The 17,314-nt window shown below is 52.8% G+C and overlaps 1 long non-coding RNA gene across 1 annotated transcript in view; it reads right to left on the reverse strand.

Moving 5' to 3' along the window:
• Positions 1 to 1,137: 1,137 nt before the first annotated feature.
• Positions 1,138 to 17,314, reverse strand: part of LOC118543575 (uncharacterized) — a 50,078-nt gene continuing 33,901 nt past the window's right edge. Inside the window, exons 2-3 of the long non-coding RNA XR_004921142.2 lie at positions 1,990 to 2,059; positions 1,138 to 1,629 (exon numbers count right to left, since the gene is read on the reverse strand). This is a non-coding gene — a long non-coding RNA (uncharacterized LOC118543575). The remainder of the gene's footprint in view (positions 1,630 to 1,989; positions 2,060 to 17,314) is intronic.

A 17,314-nucleotide genomic window follows, 5' to 3' on the forward strand; every position in this document is an offset into this window, starting at 1 on the left:
TGGAGAACGTGCCTGGCATCCTGGAGAGTCAGGGAGGCTCTCTGAGAGGGTGGCTTTTGATGAGAAGAAAGCAACACCAAGATCTCAGGAAGAACATTCCAGACTGCAGGATGAGGGGTGGAAAGGCCCCGAGAGGCCCTGAGAGCGTCCCTGGCTGAGGGGCAAAAAGAAATTCTGTGTGGCTGGTAGGCAGGGGCGCAGGGGGAGAGCGTGGAGGCGGGCAGGGCAGATGGCAGAGGGCCCAACCGCCTTACGGCGTTTGGACTCCACCGAAAGTGTGATGGGAGGCCATGGGAGAGCATTAGACAGCCTGTGTGGACGGGCGGCCGGGTGGGAGCTCTGGGGCCAGGTGCCCCCTGTGGGGCGATCTGGGCCCAGCTGGCAGGACGAGGGGCTGGGAGGCCGAGATCGAAACACCAGGAGCAGCCAGGGGTTTGGAAGTGAGGTGTGAGGAAAACTGAGGAATGGAGCGTGATTTCTGGCTTTCTGCCGAGCCCCAAGGCAAGCAGGGACGCCCTTTCCTGGCTGGGGGAAGATGGGAGAAGAAGCGGACTCAGAGGCCACGGTGAGAACCAACCTTGTCACATTAGGTTTGGGGTGTCTGTTTTCCATCCAGGGGGAGGGGGTCGGGTGGCAGGAAGAGAAGAAGAGTCTGGAGCTCCGAGAAGTCTGGGCTGGAGAAGCGGCTTCAGAGTCCGCCCCCGGGCTGCCTGAGCTCGCCTCCAGGGTGTGGACTGGGGACAGCAGGGCTGAGCGCTGGCTCTGGGCACTCTGGGCGCCCCGGCACTTTGGGGTCTGCTGCAGGAGAAGGACCCAGCGAAGCAGCCGCAGCCTGTAGGGGGGAAGCCTAGGGAGGGAGAGTTTCTGAAGGACACTGTGACAAATCACATGAAATGGCACAGGGAGGCCGAGGGAAGTGAGCATCAGTTTTGGTGCCGTGGAAGGCATGGGTTACCTAGAACCATCTTGTGGGGAATCATGGGGACAAGACCCCAGTTGGAAAGGCTTAGAGGAGGAGGTGAGAAAATGGAGCTAACAAGTCAGGACAACTCTGCAGTGCTGGGCGGGGAGCAGGAGAGTGGGTGGGGGATGGAGGAGGGCGTGGGGTCAAGGAAGTTTCCCAGGCTGCCACTGGGCATACTGGGGCAGCCAGCAGAAAGGGTATAATGGGTGATGGGAAAAGGACAGGTGACAGTTACCAAAGAAACATGCCAGAGCCAGTGGGGGATGAAATCCTGAGCCACGCGGACAGAAAGTAGGACATGGCTTCCATTGTGGGGCATGTGGAGACCGATACAGTGGGTTGGGACTCAGCAACAAGGTTTTCTCATCTAGATACAGTGACAGCCTCTATAAAATCTGAGATCAGATCATTAGCCAAGAGGGAGGGAAGGAAGCCACATGGAAAACACAGAGAACGAAGACGACTAGGGATGTACAAAGGGAAGTTTCTAGGAAAGAGCACATGGATTTAATGCAAGAGTTCGTCGCCCTCTAGAGATCTTTGCTCCTAAATATGAAAGGAGGACAGCCACTCCATTGTATGATTTTTCCCAGCTCCAATCAGCTTACAGGTGCAGACAGAGGAGAGCAGACGGTTGAGGCAGAGATGTTTCCGAAGGAGGTGAGCTGGAAAAACAGGAGATGGTGGTCAGCAAGTGGGAGGCTGGAAATCAAGATTGGAATGGGTGGCTGAGATGGGTGGTGGGAAAGGTCATGGGCCACCCCTTGAGATCAGGCAACTGGGAGGTTCTTGGGGGTAGGGGGTGGGGCGGCTGCTGCCCAGGCTCCCGGAGGCCGCACTCCTGCGATTTGCAGACCTCAGCCAATGGCAGATGGATGGCGGGCATGGAGGTTGTCCCCCTGGAGAATGGAAGGAGCTTCGGTGCAGCCAACTTTCCAGAGCTCCCCTGGGATCAGGTTGAAGCTGGCCTCCAGCAAAGATCACTTTACCATTCAGGTTTTCTTCCACCTGCCCATCTGGCTTACCTTGCTCCCCTTTTCCGGGAGTACTCTCCAAGCAATCATCTGAACAAGAATCCAGTCTCAGGCTCTGCTTCTAGAACAGACAGATGGCACATGCCAAGAGCACTGAAGGTCACAGTGATGGGGAGTCAGCGAATCAAGTACTGATATTATTGGTAACTAAGGGGGCAATCAGGAAACGCCAGTCATGAGAAGGAGCAAGCTTCGTGAAGACAGGCAGTGTACTTGGGAGGAACTGGAGTTTTGTGCAGGAAGGAGACAATGTGGAAGTCGAGGGAAGAGAGACAGATGTTCACTCCACTGCTCCCAGATCCTGAGATTGTGGCACGTGATAGGAAAAATCAACCTCGTGGGGCGCCTGGGTGGCTCAGTCAGTTAGGCATCTGCCTTCGGCTAGGGTCATGATCTCAGGGTCCTGGGATCGAGCCCCACGTCAGGCTCCCTGCTCAGTGGGGAGCCTGCTTCTCCCTCTCCCTCTGCCCCTCCCCCTGTTTGTGCTCTCTCTCTCTCTGCCAAATAAATAAATAAAATCTTAAAAAAAAAAAAGAGGAGAAGTCAACCTCTTGAGAAGACTGGGGGAGGGGAGGAGCAGGGTTCTCCACAGATACCAGGCTTGGGTCCGTACAAGGTGGAAAGACCAGAACTCAGGACTGACCATGAGTTCCGGAGTGCTCGGAGGAAGGGAGAGGCGGGTGGCTGATGGGGTCAGAGGAGGAGATGTGCAGAGTGTCTGTGGAGGTGGGCAGTCCTGGGGGATCCAGGAGGCCCAGGTCCCGCCCGAGGCTGAGGGGACAGGGCATGGAAGGCTTGGTGGGACTGGTCCTGGAACACAAGGCACCAAGTGACGCAGCCCCAGGCATCCGGCACAGCCCAGGGAGGAAGCAAATTTCTCGGGGCTGTCTCTCCAGGTTCATGGAAAACCAACTAAACTGATTTAGACACACAAAACCTAGGGGTCAAGCCTGGCCCCCGTGCCCTTCAGGGATTTGGAGAAATCTTACCCAAACTCTTAATTCACGGGCTCAGAGCCTCCAGAGGGCCCTTCTCCCCCAACACCCCAGCCTCCCACCCCCACAATGATTCTCATGGCTTCTCAACAGCCTGCTTCCTGGAGCTCTTCCCTCCAGGTTTTCCCATGCTGTTCCCCAGAGCTCTAGCTCCGTGCTGGCCTCGGCGTCCTGCTTGTGAAGCCCAAGACCCCTTCAACTGCCACATCTTGTGACTTCAGCAATTTAAGGCCCCGGTGGCCGGGGTAAAGGTTGCACTGTGCATCCATCACCCCCTGCCCAGGTTTGGGCACTTCCCTTCCTCTCTCTATCCCCTCCCTCCTCTCACACGTCAGACTAACCAGCATCCTTCTGCTGGCCGGGAGCAGGATGTTTCTGCCCTCACGCAGGCCCCTGGGGGCCCGGCTTCTGTTCCCCATGGGCTTGCCCAGGGATCTCTCTCTGAGACATGTCACACTCCTGCCGAAAGGAGTTCGAGGTGCATGCTGCTTTCCCCTGTGCACAAACAGTGCATGTGGTAGGTAGGGACACAGACTCTGGAGCCACGCCCAACAAGAGGCCCAAACTTTCTGAGCCTCAGTTTCCTTATTTGGACATTGGGGCAATCATTGTAGAGCTAACGTTTTTCCAGCACTTTCCTTGTTTTTGGCACTGGGCTAAGTACTTTATCATCATCATCTTATGTAATCCCAACATTAGCCTTATGAACTAGAAACTACCCCACTTGTCAGAGGACAAAACGAAGATTTACCGATTTTAAATAACGTGCCTGCCATCTGGGACTCTTAGTTGGCTGAACTGGATTCCCTGAAGGGTCTTTTTTACTTTGAAGACCTTGCTCTTACACTCCCTACATTGACAAAGTCAGGAGTCCTGGGTCCCACCACTGGCTCTGCACTAACCTGACCCTCCTCCCCCCGGGGGCCTCAGTTTCCCTATCCAGATGACGAAAGGTCCCTTCTGGCTCTATGGCCACTGAATCTTAGAAAACGGCCACCATGGACTTGAAAGAGTTAACACAGTTGCATGCAAATCCAAAATTCCCTTCTTATCAGGAGCTCTCCCAAGTTTCCAAAAGAGCTTTGAAGATAAAAAGCACATAATGGCTTAAATTTGATTAAAAGGCAGGAATTAGGAGGCAGTAAGAACATCCTCCACACTTCTTCTGGAAGGTCTCTAAATTATCCCAAAACATCATTTAATTTTTTTCAAGCATGATATTTTATCCATAATGGGATTCCCCCTGTGGAATCACAGCACTAGAAATCAACTCAGAAACCCACAGCCTTCACAGAGGGGAAAGGTCAGAGCAGAACCAGGACACAGAGCAGATCTCTGAGTCTTGCGTGTGTGTGTGTATGAGTGTGTGTGCGCGCGCGTGTGTATCTGTGTGTGTCTGTACGTGTGTGAGTGTGTGCGTGTGTCTGTGTGTGTCTAAACATGCACGAGTGCGTGCGTGTATCTGTGTGTGAGTGTGTGCATGTGTCTGTGTGTGTCTCTACGTGTGATTGTGTGAGTCTGCATGTGTGTGCGTGTATGTGTGTGTGTGTGCACATGCACGTGCACCCCGCCTACCCACAGAAAGTCCCGGGTGGGCAAGACTGGCACAGGACACCTTGACTCACCCCCGAGAGGTGACCACAGCTGACAAACATGGCTTTGTTTATGTTCCCGGGATTCTGAGATACACAAATGAGAAATTGAAACAACGTGTTTGCCTGCAGAGCTTCTGGGCTCTCCGGAGCATCTGGAGGGACCCCTGGGGCTCCAGGCCCAGCTGTGCCGGCAGAGCCCTTCTGAGTGCTTGAAGATGATACAGCAGGCAGATCCTAACAGCCCAGCCATCCGGAGGCTAAGAAATGAGGTTCTAGAAAGAGCTCTGGGTTGGCTCTTTGTCTCCAGCCTGCAGGCACACCTTGGGCTTCTGCAGCTTCCCCCCACCTTGCCCCCCGATGTGTCCCAGAATCACCACCTCCGTGTTCACCCAGCTCCGACCAGTATTCATAGCAATGAGCTTTGAAACCAAGGCCGACAGCCGTAGGCCCCTGTTTCGCTGCCCCCGACGCCAACAGGAGACCCCCCAAACCCCACCGCATGGCATGCGAGGCCCTTTGTGATCTGGGGCCCACCGGGCAGGAACTCACTAAATTCATTCATGACTTTATTCCTGAATTCATCGACGCACGAATACCCAGTCGACCCAACGACTCCTGGGTGCACGGCCCCTCTCCGCCACCCAGACTCCTGCCAGGACCCGGTGGACCATGGGTGGGACTGGAGCTTCCTGAGGAATAAGTGAAATGGGAAATAATATATGCAGGAGTACTGTGAAAACTGCAAAGAACTGGGCTCATAAGTGTAAGAAATTATTTCTACTAGTAAGAATGCTGTTGTCAAGTGCCCCACTGGGTGGACAACTTTTTTGTTCTTGTGATCTGTCTTTATGGAAATAAATCAGCTAAGAAAAATCAATCAACTAATTTAAACAAATCCTGGCACTTGTTTTCTCACTGTAGAAAATATTGAAAATATACAGAAAAAAACTCAGCATGTATAGTCCAAGCTTGGAGGAAAATCTAACTGGCTTGTGATGTGTGTAAGAAATAAACCTTCATTGCTCAAGCCACAGAGGCACCAGGGTTTATCTGCTTCTGCCATGTAGGCAAATCTCACAGTTGTCCACCTTCTAAGGCGTGCTGGGCCTTTACAGTCTTGAATTCAACTGCTCACAAAAAGCACTCAACAAACATGAGCCTTTAAAAATAATGAATCATAAATCAATGAGCAAGCCATTTACTAAATTGGGTAATATACACCCTGAGGTTTGTGGGACTGCAGAGAAGAGAGAAATCACTGTGGACAGGAGTAAGTAGGAAAAGGAGATGTTGAGGGGAACCTGCTAGGTTGTGTGTGAATTGGGTCCAGGAGAGGAATTGGAAGGCTCTTCTGGGCAGAAGATGATTCATGAAACCAGTGGGTTTTTGTTGATCATCAAGGAGGCAGGAAGAGCAGGGAGGGACGTTCTGTGTCATTACTGGGAAAGTGGGAAAGACCAGCAGCCTGGAAAGCCGTTTGGTGGAGGGGCTCCTTCCTGCCCTTGTCGCATTCTGCTTTGGACCCCCAGGATTGTCCTCAGCAGTGGTAGAGTGGTCTTGTTTGCTGAGGCCCCAGGAAGCCATAGAAGAGGTAGGGATGTGGAGGTGAGGGGTATTAAGTATAATCAGGCAGGACGCCTGGGTGACTCAGGCGGTTGAGTGCCCAGCTCTTGGTTTCAGCTCAGATCATGATCTCAGGGTCGTGGGACCGAGCCCCAAGTCGGGCTCCACATTCAGCAGGGAATCTGCTTGAAGATTCTCTCCCTCGGCCCCTCCCCTGCTCTCTCTCTCTCTCTAAAATAAATAAATAAATCTTTTTTTTTTTTTTTAAATCATCTGGGTACCCTTTCTCCTCATGTTCTAGATGAAGAAATTGGAAGCCCGCAAGTTTATGTGGCTTGTGCTTGGACACATAGCACAGCCGGTTAGTGTCCGAGGCACATCACAAATGTAAACCAGATGTTGTCACTTTTCTTTTCAGTCTTCCATCAGGCTCCCAGCCCCTAGAACAAAATCCAGATTCCTGGAGCGCCTGGGTGGCTCAGTTGTTAAGCAGCTGCCTTCAGCTCAGGTCATGATCCCAGGGTCCTGGGATCGAGCCCCACATCGGGCTCCCTGCTCGGCGGGGAAGCCTGCTTCTCCCTCTCCCACTCCCCCTGCTCGTGCTCTCTCTCTCTCTCTGTCTCGCTGTGTCTCTCTCTGTCAAATAAATAAAATCTTTAAAAAAAAAATCCAGATTCCCGACCATGACCTACAAGCCCTACATAATCTGGTCCTTCCTGCTCCCATTCAGGGGACTGGAGAAGAACCTGGCAGGTTTTTGCCGTCCATGGCTATCCGGCCCCTCCCAGCCCCACCTCCTTGGGTGGTCTAGGAGAGATCAGGGATCTGAGTTCTGACAGATGAAAGGTGGTGGGCAGGAGTCAAGTGCACCCCTTCCAAGCCTGTCCCTAAAACTATCTCACAATCTCCCGTGATGTCTCTCTCCCCTTGGCTACTGGCCCAGTGCAAGGATCTGTGGAGGGCTCCAGGACACCAGGCACTGGGGACAGGCGGGTCACGTGACAGCAGGGGCCTGGCTCCTCCAAGACTGGGGGAGCAGAGCCTCCCCTATACCCACATTGTGCTATGAAGTGAGCTAGAAGCAGAGCCTCACTGCATCAGGCCCGGGCTCTGAGGATGACTTGTTACTGCAGCTAGCATTCCCTTATCCTGGCTGGTCAGACCCTGCTGGTCACTCTGTCAGTGTCCTCAGGGCTTTTATTACTCTTATTTATTTTTAGCGTCCTCCCTCCAAAATACAAACTGCATGAGGTCAGGGGCTTGGCCTGTTTGGTTTACTGCAATATCCCAGCACTTAGAGCTTAGGAAGTGCTTTTAAAATTTGGGTTAAATGAATGAGTACTGAATGAATGTATGAGCAAACCTCAGTCCCATGACACTCAGGCTGAAACCTAGCCAGTCACACTACATGATTCTCTGTCTCCGAACATTACAGAGCAGAGGGATTTTTTTCATCAGTTCACCTGAGAAAGATGAGCCTGGTCTCGGGTTTAAGGTCGGCTTGTCTATTTGGCCAATTAAAGAAAGTCTCACATATCTCAGTAACCTTCCCTGAGCAGAGAGGTTTGCGGCCCTTGGCTCTGTAGGCCCCTTGGCTGCTGGCGACTGCTGGGTTTGGCACGTGGGTCGGTAATAAGTCAGAAGTATTTTTCCATTTTGCGGGAAAGAGTCAGTAATTCGCCCCCCACTGTGGGAGGTTGGAGAGAGCACCAGAGACATCCAGACTAGCACCTTGAGATTATTTATAGCCAGTGCTTGCCCAGCCTTGCCAGGCCTCAGGGAGATTGGTCCTCTAGCATTTTCTCCAGGGACAACCAGCCAGCTCGGCCTTTGCTCAGGGGCACAAACAGCACGGGGCAACTGGCCCTGCTTACAGCCTCCCAGTGAGCGGGCCTGGTCCTACCCACCTTGCAGACAGGTAAACTGAGGCTTTAAGAGGTAAGGAAGGCCTCACGGGCTGGGTCTCTAACTTGCAAAGAAAGCATGCAACCTCTTCACCTGTCTGACTCCCGGACTTCCCTCAGTAAAACGGAGATCGGAGGTATTGCAACCCTCGCCCCAATCGTGAGGTGGGTGCTAACAGGATCACCCCTTCCTTAGAGATGAGTAAACTGAGGCACTAGCAGTTTAGATATGCACCCACGTGCGGGGCAGAACTGTGGTTCAGACCAGGCAGTCTGCACTTGACTGCTATGGGGCTCGCGGTCCGATAGCGGTCTTCCTGGAGCCGGCCTCACGGGACCTCAGGGAGCAAACGGGGGATGGATGCGGCCAGGGCTGTAAGCTGCCAGGGGCCATGAAAACGTGGAGTTCCCATACGAGAGCAGAGAGGGGTCCTGGAGGGGCCGAAAGAGAGATCTGGATTAGTCAGAGTCCATCAAAGAAACAGAATCAGTAAGATATAGAGAGGGAAAGTGACTGACACACACATACACACACTTGCGCACACGCATACACTGATCCCCTAGTGGCTTCCCTTAGCCTGTGGACAAAGTCCAAACCACTTTCCGTGGCTGACAAAGCCTTTCTCCACCTCTCCCTCTCTTCGACCCTCAGACCAAGCCCCTCCATTCCCCCAAAACCCCCACAAGGCCCCATCAAGCTCACCTTCACTCATCACAAAAAGCCTTCTTCCTCCCGTCCTACCAGTGAGGTACATTCTCCCAGCCCCCGGCTCTTTGCACATGCTGTTCCCACCCCCTGGGATCTATGCTGCCCATGCTCCCTGCCAAACCCTCCTTCTTCCAGCATCAGCTTATAATGTCATGTCCGTGGAAACTAGTCCCTGACACTTAGTACAAAAGTGGCTAAACAGTAACTATGTGTAAAATTGCACGTTTACTATCTGTCTTCCCCAAATGTCTTGGTTTCTCCAGCAAGAAGGCTGCTTGGCCCTCATGGAGTCCCCAGCCTGTGAGCAGGGCACATAGTAGGCCTGCATAGCACTTCAAAGGATATATGAATGTCCATCATGATCCAAATATGTGTTTCCAGTTGGGTACAGTGATCATTCTTTCTCATCCCTGACCACATATTGTTTGTCTGGATGACAAAGCTCACACTCAGACATGCCGGCATCTTTGCACAAGCCAGGACAACACACCAGCAGTGTGGCCGAGCCCGTCCTGAGAACTCTCACCCACACGGGACTCTGCGCCACCCCTCTCCCAGCACTCCCCTCTCACACCCTGATCATCCAGCCCCACATTCCGGACCCCAGTTGCTGGAGCCCCAGGTCTCATCCCAGCTTCTGTCTTTCATTTCTAAGGCGACAGCCTAACAGCAAGTTCAGATCCAAGACCCAGCTCAGCTGCCTAGTCTCTGTGTCACCCGGGGCAGGTGACTTAACTTGGGTCTATATAGCGAGAAGTTGGATCAGAGGATGGCCACAGGCCCTCAGCCTTGACTGCGATCCACAGCCATCTCTTTCCTTCTGCGTCCTGGCCCGGATGCCCTGTCTCATTGCCAAGACTTCCTCTGCCTGGGAGCAGAATCCACTTCACGCTTTTCTGCCCCAAGTAACCCTTGAGCCACCAGATTCTGCCGCTGCAGCCACGCCGGCCTGGAGGTGAACCTGGGACCACAAACAGAAAACAGGGGTATCCCCGTCTTTCCCTGCCTGTAATGGCAGAAAACTGGGTCAGCTTTCCTCAGTGGGTCCTACACACTCACACACACGACGCTTGTACACTCACACGCCTACATACTCCCCCACGCTCACACATGCACACTCATATACACTGGCATGCTCGTACTCACACACGTCCATATCACGTTCCCTTTGTTTCAGGCGGGGCTTTTTGATTATAAGCCACAGAAACCAATTCTGGCTTATGTAAGGAGAGGGAGACTGAGGACAAGGACGGGGATGAGGAAAAGGCAGAGAAATTGGGAAAGCTCCCAGAATGACAGAAGCCAGACAGCCAAGTCTTGGGAAGGACGTGGTGCAATCAGGGGAGACACCCAGCACCAGGGACTAGCAACAGGGTCCCTTGAGATTTCCGCAAGCAGGACAAATCAGCCCACCACCATTGCCTGATTTTTGTGACCCAATTATACCCTGCATATGAAAGCTGACATTCATTCACAATATATGTAAATCAAACCATCATACTGTCCACCTGAAACCCATACAGTGATGCATATCAATTATTTCTTAATAAAGCTGGGGGGGAGAGAAAAACTACATTCACAATATTATCAGTATGGTGTCAAGAATATGATGTAAACCAGCCTTCCATGCACCCACCAGCCAGGTTAAGAAACAGAACATCGCCAACAGGTCAGAAGCCCTCACGTGTCCTTCTGCACCAAAGCACCCTGACCACATTCCGTCCTCACAACCATCCTCTCAAAGGTCAAGTTCCTGGAGGAGATCCTCTGATCCACCCAACTCAGCCACACACCTACCGCTTGATTTACAGCCCCCACGAAACTGCATGCAATGGGGACCAAGGGGGCCTCTTATAGGGAATCAGAGGGGCTGTTCTTGGAAGACGTGGGCCTGAGTGCTGGGCGGATACAGTGAGCTGCTTCCTTCTTCTGTGTCCTTTTGGTTTTGACTCCCTTTTCCTTGTACTTACTCTCTAGCTTAGGCGTGGGTCTGCAGGGTTGACCCAGAACCATATCTGAGGGACAGACAGGCCATTGCTGGCCTGGAAGCTGGAAGGCCTAGGAGCCCAGGGATGCAGGCAGCTTCTAGAATCTGGGAAAGGCAAGGGAATTAATATGGTGATCCAGGGGACTGGGAGCCTGGGAGGAGGAGGGTATTGAGGCACCCTCTGCCTTCGCCTTCTGTGGGACGGAGGTGAGCCCAGTTCCCCCCACCATGGCTCAGCGCATGTGGTCACCTCCCAAATAAATGCCCTGTCCAGAAGCCTTTGGCTCTGTCTCCGCTCTGGAAGGAGTTTCTTCCAGCACCTGCCCAGAGCTGCCGTGGGACACCAGGTATCCCAGGCTACTGGCCGGTGGGGTATCGCGAGCCCCTATGGGTGCCTAGACACTGGACCTGGGGTCCGAGCGCTGAGCACACCCCCTTCTCTTAGTTCCGTGAGCTGGAGCAAGTTACTGCTTCTCTCTGAGCCTCAGCACCCCCACAGGTAAAATGAGACACCTACTTCACAGGTGTGTTTTGAATATTAAATAAAGTAATAATTAAAGAAAGCCTTAAGCCTAGTTCTGTGCACCGGGAGGTGCTGATAATAGCTGATGATCATTTCTTATTATAGGTGGGGGTGGGAAGGTGAACACTGCCCGACTGGCTTGAAGGTTCTTTTCAGGGTGTGTCCCCAGCCTGCACCTTCAAGGGGGTCCTGGTCCGGGTGGAAACTTCCAGAAGAGATGGCCAAAGTCCCAGAGCTGTGCATGAGCTCCCGCGACCTCGTCTGGCAGAGGGTGACAGGCCTCGAGCTGTCCTGACATTGCCCTCTCAAGTAAATGAGCATGTAATTAAATGAGCATAAAATAAGGAAGTGTGGGAGCCCCACAGTGACCCCGGGGAGGGGGCAAGGACTGGACCTGGCCTCCGCACAGGGCTTGGAGCTGCCTCCCCTCGCTGAGCCCCGCGCGCAGCATCCTCCCGCCCCCCAACAACAGATGCGGGAAGGCAGATCCGGTTCCGGGAGCGGCCCACTGCTGCTGTGGCCACGGGATGTTTAATCCCAGACCCGGGATAATAGTAAATGACAGGAGCATGCCGGGCCCCGGGCGTGCGGCACCCACGAGGTCCTTACGCAAGCCACCCGCTCGGCACTGTTTCCAGCTGCCTATGACAGCTGAGGAAGCCCTCCTGAGGCCTGGCCTGAGATTCACAGCAGGGCCAGCATGCGGACCAGGCAGCCCACGGCCTCCACCGTGCAGGGTGCCTACCAGCACCCGAGTCCCAGCGTGTGCCACAAAGCCACGTGTTAACATGGCCCGATACTGGTTGATGGGTAAAGATTCACTCTTGAAAGCATTTGTTCATCCATCTGCCGATATGTAAAAGACCTCCATGGCAGGCGGACAAAGATGCCGAGCACCTGCTTGCCTCCAGATGCCAAGGGAAGGGGAATGACCTCTCTCGGCAGATGCGCGGTCTACGGCAGGGAGACACAGGGGCCATGGATTGAATGGTGTCTCCCAAGAAAGATTTGAAGTCCTAACCCCCGTACCTGGGAATGTGACCTCATTGGGAAACAGGGTCTTTGCAGGGGATCGAATTAAGATGAGGTCATTAGGGTGGGCCTGATCCAATACGTCTGTGTCCTTATAAAAGGGGGAGAGATCTGGACACAGACACACTGGGAGAACACCACGTGGAGATTGGAATGAAATTGTCACAGCCAAGAGGCTGGGAGAGAAGGCTGGACCCATCCTTTCCCAGTGCCCAGTCTCAGACTTCGGCCCCCAGAGCCATGAGACAAGAGGGGTCTGCTGTGGCCTTTCTCCAGCCAGGCTATGGGGCTCTGTGACAGTGGCCCAGACCTAACACCCTCCCCGTGACCCAAACATGTCACGTCACAGGGCTGTTGTTCAATATTCACTCGGACGCCTGCAACAAAGCAAACACGAAAATGCAGAGTCCCTGTTCTCCGTGGGACCGGGGGAAAGCTCAGGGGAGATTGTGGGGCAGGCGGAGTGGGGCAGACGACATAAGAGGAGAAGACAGGCCAAGCACCACCGATGTTCGGCCTTTATTGGAAGAACACTGGGCAGCACTGAAGGGTTAAGTGACAGAGCTGACCTCTGTCTTCCCAGGGGCCCTTGGACTACAGGGCAGAGACTGGGGTTTGGGGGGCACCCTGGAGCCAGTGTCCAGGCTGGAGAGGACCGTGGGAGCCTGCGCGATGGGAAGTGATGGGAAGTGTCCCATCCCGGGACACCGGTTTTCTCTGTGAGGTAGCAGGAGGGGCATTTGCTTGGGATGACAGGGAAGAGGGAGGTTTGGAAGTTGGAGGGAAAGCAGAAGGACCAGTAGATGGGACCAGGGGAGGCTCTGGGCAGCATCTGGGGCCCTGCTGGGACCGACAATTCTAAGTCGATGGTGGCATCAGGGTGCTGGGCTGTGCGGGACCGGCTGGCCTGGTAGAGAGGGGACAGAAGGCAGTGAGGGGCAAGAGGTACAGGGAGGGATAGCAGGCAATGACTCAGGGAGGGTGGACAGGCAGCAGGGGTAGCCAAATAAGTCATATGAAAAGAAGGGGGGTTATAGGCAAAAAGAGAAATAGTGGTTTTGGTCAAAGTGGCACCTGGCCATCCATGGTCTCCTCCCTCCCCCAAACCCCTTTAAAATGTTAGTAGAGATACTACCAAAAAAAGATACTACCCTATAAGATCATAAAACTGGCAGAGGCCATAGCAGCTGAGTTAGGGGATACTTAGTTGGCAGAAAGCAGAAGAAAGATCTGGCAGAATGGAGGTGGTTCCTATCTAACGGCATGAAGAGGGGAACCCAAGAAAAACAGACCCCTTGATCACAGAACCCACAGGGACTCAATCCTTGAGGCAGCAGGTGCTGTGGAAGGAAGGTGTTGGATTCAGGACTGCAGGGAGGAGGGGTGGGGCAGGGGGGAGGGGTGGAGATTGGGAGAAAGTGTCTCTGCGAACTAGCTGGGGCGCCAGTTGTCCTGTCTGACGCCAACATCAGCTTCTCCTTCCTTCCATGCCACCTCCAGCCCTAAGACATGAGGTTTCTCCTCTGGAAAAATCAAACGAGAGAGGGTAGAGATGAGGCATGACACTTAACAGCGTAGGATTCAGTGAAAATCTGCCCATTGCACTCTGGCACCCACAGATCCCTCCCTGTCCTGTCCCAGAAAGACCAGTGGCCGGGCTATGGCCTCCCCGCGCAGGGGACGGAGGGTTCTGCTCCGGGAAGCTGAGTGGGTCTAAAGGAAACTTTGTAGCACTGACATTTGAAGGTTCCCCAGCAGCATTCCTGACTTGCTGCTGGATTCTTTCTCTAGGAAGCGCAATTGTCGCTGAGGCCAGCCCAGGTATGCAGAACCTAGGACCAGCTCACTCCTCAGTATAAAAAGACAGCCAGGGGCACTGGCTCTTTGAGGAAACCTGCTAACCCAAAAGCAAAGAGGAAAAGAGGATAGCAGGGCAAAAAACAGAAGAAACAGTGCAGAAATTTTTTAAATTATAATTAATATCCTCACAAAAACAAAATATTGCATCCACTAAAGAATAGGATGTTATAAAAGTGAATAAGAATACACAGAACTCTTATACATTAAAAATATCATGACTAAGATTGGAAGAAAAATCTCTGCAAAGTACGTATCTAACTGATAAACGACTTGCATCCAGAATATATAAAGAGCTATCAAAATCCAACAATAAAGAGACCTACAATCCGATAAAAAAGCCGACAAAGATTTGAAAAGACATTTCACCAAAAGAGATTATATGATGGCAAATAAGGAGATGAAAAGACGCTCAACATCATTAGTCACCACTGAAACGCAAATTAAACCACAATGAGATACCACTACACACCTATCAGATTGGCTAAAATTATGGGGCGCCTGGGTGGCTCAGTCAGCTGGGCGTCTGACTCTTGATTTTGGCTCAAGTGGTGATCTCAGGGTCATGAGATCGAGCCCCATGTCAGGCTCTGCATCGGGCACGGAGTCTGCTTGAGATTCCCTCTCCCTCTCCCTCTGTCCCCACCCCACCCCACCCCTACCCGGTGCACATGCTCTCTCTCTCTCAAGTAAGTAAGTAAGTAAATAAATAAATAAAGATTGGCTAAAATTAAGAAGACTCACCTTACCAAATGCCAGTGTAACTATGAGCTAACTGGGACTGCCATACATTGCGGGTGGAAAAATAAAATGATTTATGCAATTTGGAAAACAGTTTGGCAGTTTGCAAAAGAAGTTGAACATACACTTACCATAGGACCCAGCCATCCCGCTCTCAGCTATTTAACCAAGAGAAAAGGAAATCTGTGTCCTACAAAGCCTTGAACGTGAATGTTCATAGCAGCTTATTCATAATAGCCCCCAAACCAGAAACAGCCCAGATGAATGCATAAGCAAATTGTGGTACATCCATCTACACAACAGTAAAAAGTGATGAGCAATTGGTAGGCGCAATGACATAAGTGAATTTTGAAATAATCATGTTGAGTAAAAGAAGCCAGACCAAAAAAGAGGGCACCCTGCACGCTTCCATCTTTCTAAATCTCTAAGTAATATAAACTAATCCAGGGGCCAGAGGTGGAGGTGGCAGGGCTGCGAGGGAGGGGTCCCTAAAGGGCTCCGTGGCAGGACGTATGTGTTTGTTATTTTGATTGTGGTCATGGCTTCGTGGCATACGTGTGTAAAAACTTGCCGAACTGCACACTTTAAATTTGCACGGTTTATTATGTGTCCGTTATATGACCCAATAAAGCTGGTTCAAATATGATAACTAATCTTCGAAAGAAGCGTTCAAAAATAACATCAAAGGAAGTTCCCAAAAGAAGAGGAGCAGTAATAATAATAGGAGTAAAAAAAATTCTAAGAATTAGAGATTCCGCACAGGTGGTTCCAAAGCTAAGACATAGAAGTTGCAGAAAAAGAAAATGGAAGCAAACCAGAGGGAGGAACTTGTCAAAGAAATGATAAAGGTGCCCTTATTTGGAGAAAAGGGTCTCTGCAGAAATGATGGAGACGACAAGATTCCGGATTGTCTGCGTGGATTGTCTCGATACCATCCCGGTGTCCTCATGAGAGGGAGGCAGGGGGAGAGCAGACAACACAGAGGAGAAGGCAGGTGACAGGCAGAGGTGGGAGGAGGTGGCCATAAGCCAAGGAGCACCAAGGAACACTGGCCACTAGAGGCTAGCGGGAGGCGCGCAGCCTGGCCAACACCCTCCTCTCGGACCCGTGACCCCCAGAACTGTGAGAGAACACCCTTCTGCTGTCGTAAGCATGTCATATGTCATTTGTCACAGCAGCCCTAGGAAACCAACACACCTACTCATGGCACGCCACGTGGCTCCCCAGTCACAACACAGCCACACTAGGTTCCCTATCCCGTGGGCATAACACCATGAAAACTAATGCACCCAAACTGTTGATATGATCACATTGGGGGGCGGGGGGGGAAGCAAGAGGAACACCTATGTATGTGGTGACGCACCAAGATGTGGGGACAATGCAAAGAGCAGCATCCGAGGAGGCTCAGAAGCCTGGCGACGCCAGATACGGATCGGCCCGAGTGTGGGATATCCGCAGGGGAGGGTCGTGAGCATGTTTATTCTTGTTGGTCTCCCCTGCATCTCTGAATGCCCCTGCTGAGTTTGGGGGCTCCCCACCCCCTGAGTCTTGGAGCATGGCAAACGCGTTCCCACCCTCTCGTGCAAGTTGGGATGCAGGTACGCGACCAGGATTTCCCATCAGACATTCCCACGCGGGCCTTTGACGCCGAAGCTACTGAGCACCTGGGAAGGCGTCCCGGGAAGGTGGCGGCAGCTGCGTCCGGCTCCCTGGTGCGCCAGGGACAGCGCGGCGTCCACCCCCCCCCCCGGGCACAGCGGCAGAGGGGAGCTGTGTGGGCACAGAAGCAGGCTCCGAGGGGGCTTTGGGGCACCAGGGCTGGCTGCACGGCCCCCACCCCACCCCAGAGACCTGAGCGTTTCACGGTGGCCTTGGGGGCCCAGACTTGCCCCGGGTTCCATTGTCTGTCTCTAGGTGCTGTGTGCTCGCAGGGGGCAGGGAGAGAAGGCATCTGTCTAGTCCATCAGCGAGTGCTGATTACACGGGCAGCCTGTGCCAGGCACCATGTCATCCTCGGGAATTTGACATGATCTGCTCGGGCTTCCATCTGATTGCTAAAATGTCCTCTAGGCTCAAAAAACAAAAAACAAAAAACAAAAAAAAACCCTGGAATCAAAAAAGTGATCCTCGGGGAAGGAAAGAGGTCACCTCCTTACTTTCTGAATCACTCCAGTCTGGGAAGGGAACACAGCTCAGTGCCCGGAAGGGCCGCCAGCCACCACCCACATGATCTCTGCCTCGTAGGGGGGCCCCCTCGCCTATTTCTGGCGACAGGGAACTCTGGATCCTGCGTGCAGCTTGACACCATCAGGGTTCGTGACAGGGGGGCATTTAGGAAGGTGGTGCTTATTTATGGGGCAGGAACAATAGGGCATGCTTGCTGTTACCATGACGCCGAGGCCGGTTCCTC

The sequence above is a fragment of the Halichoerus grypus genome, chromosome 8, assembly GCF_964656455.1.
Source record: "Halichoerus grypus chromosome 8, mHalGry1.hap1.1, whole genome shotgun sequence".
Taxonomy (NCBI): Eukaryota; Metazoa; Chordata; class Mammalia; order Carnivora; family Phocidae; genus Halichoerus; species Halichoerus grypus.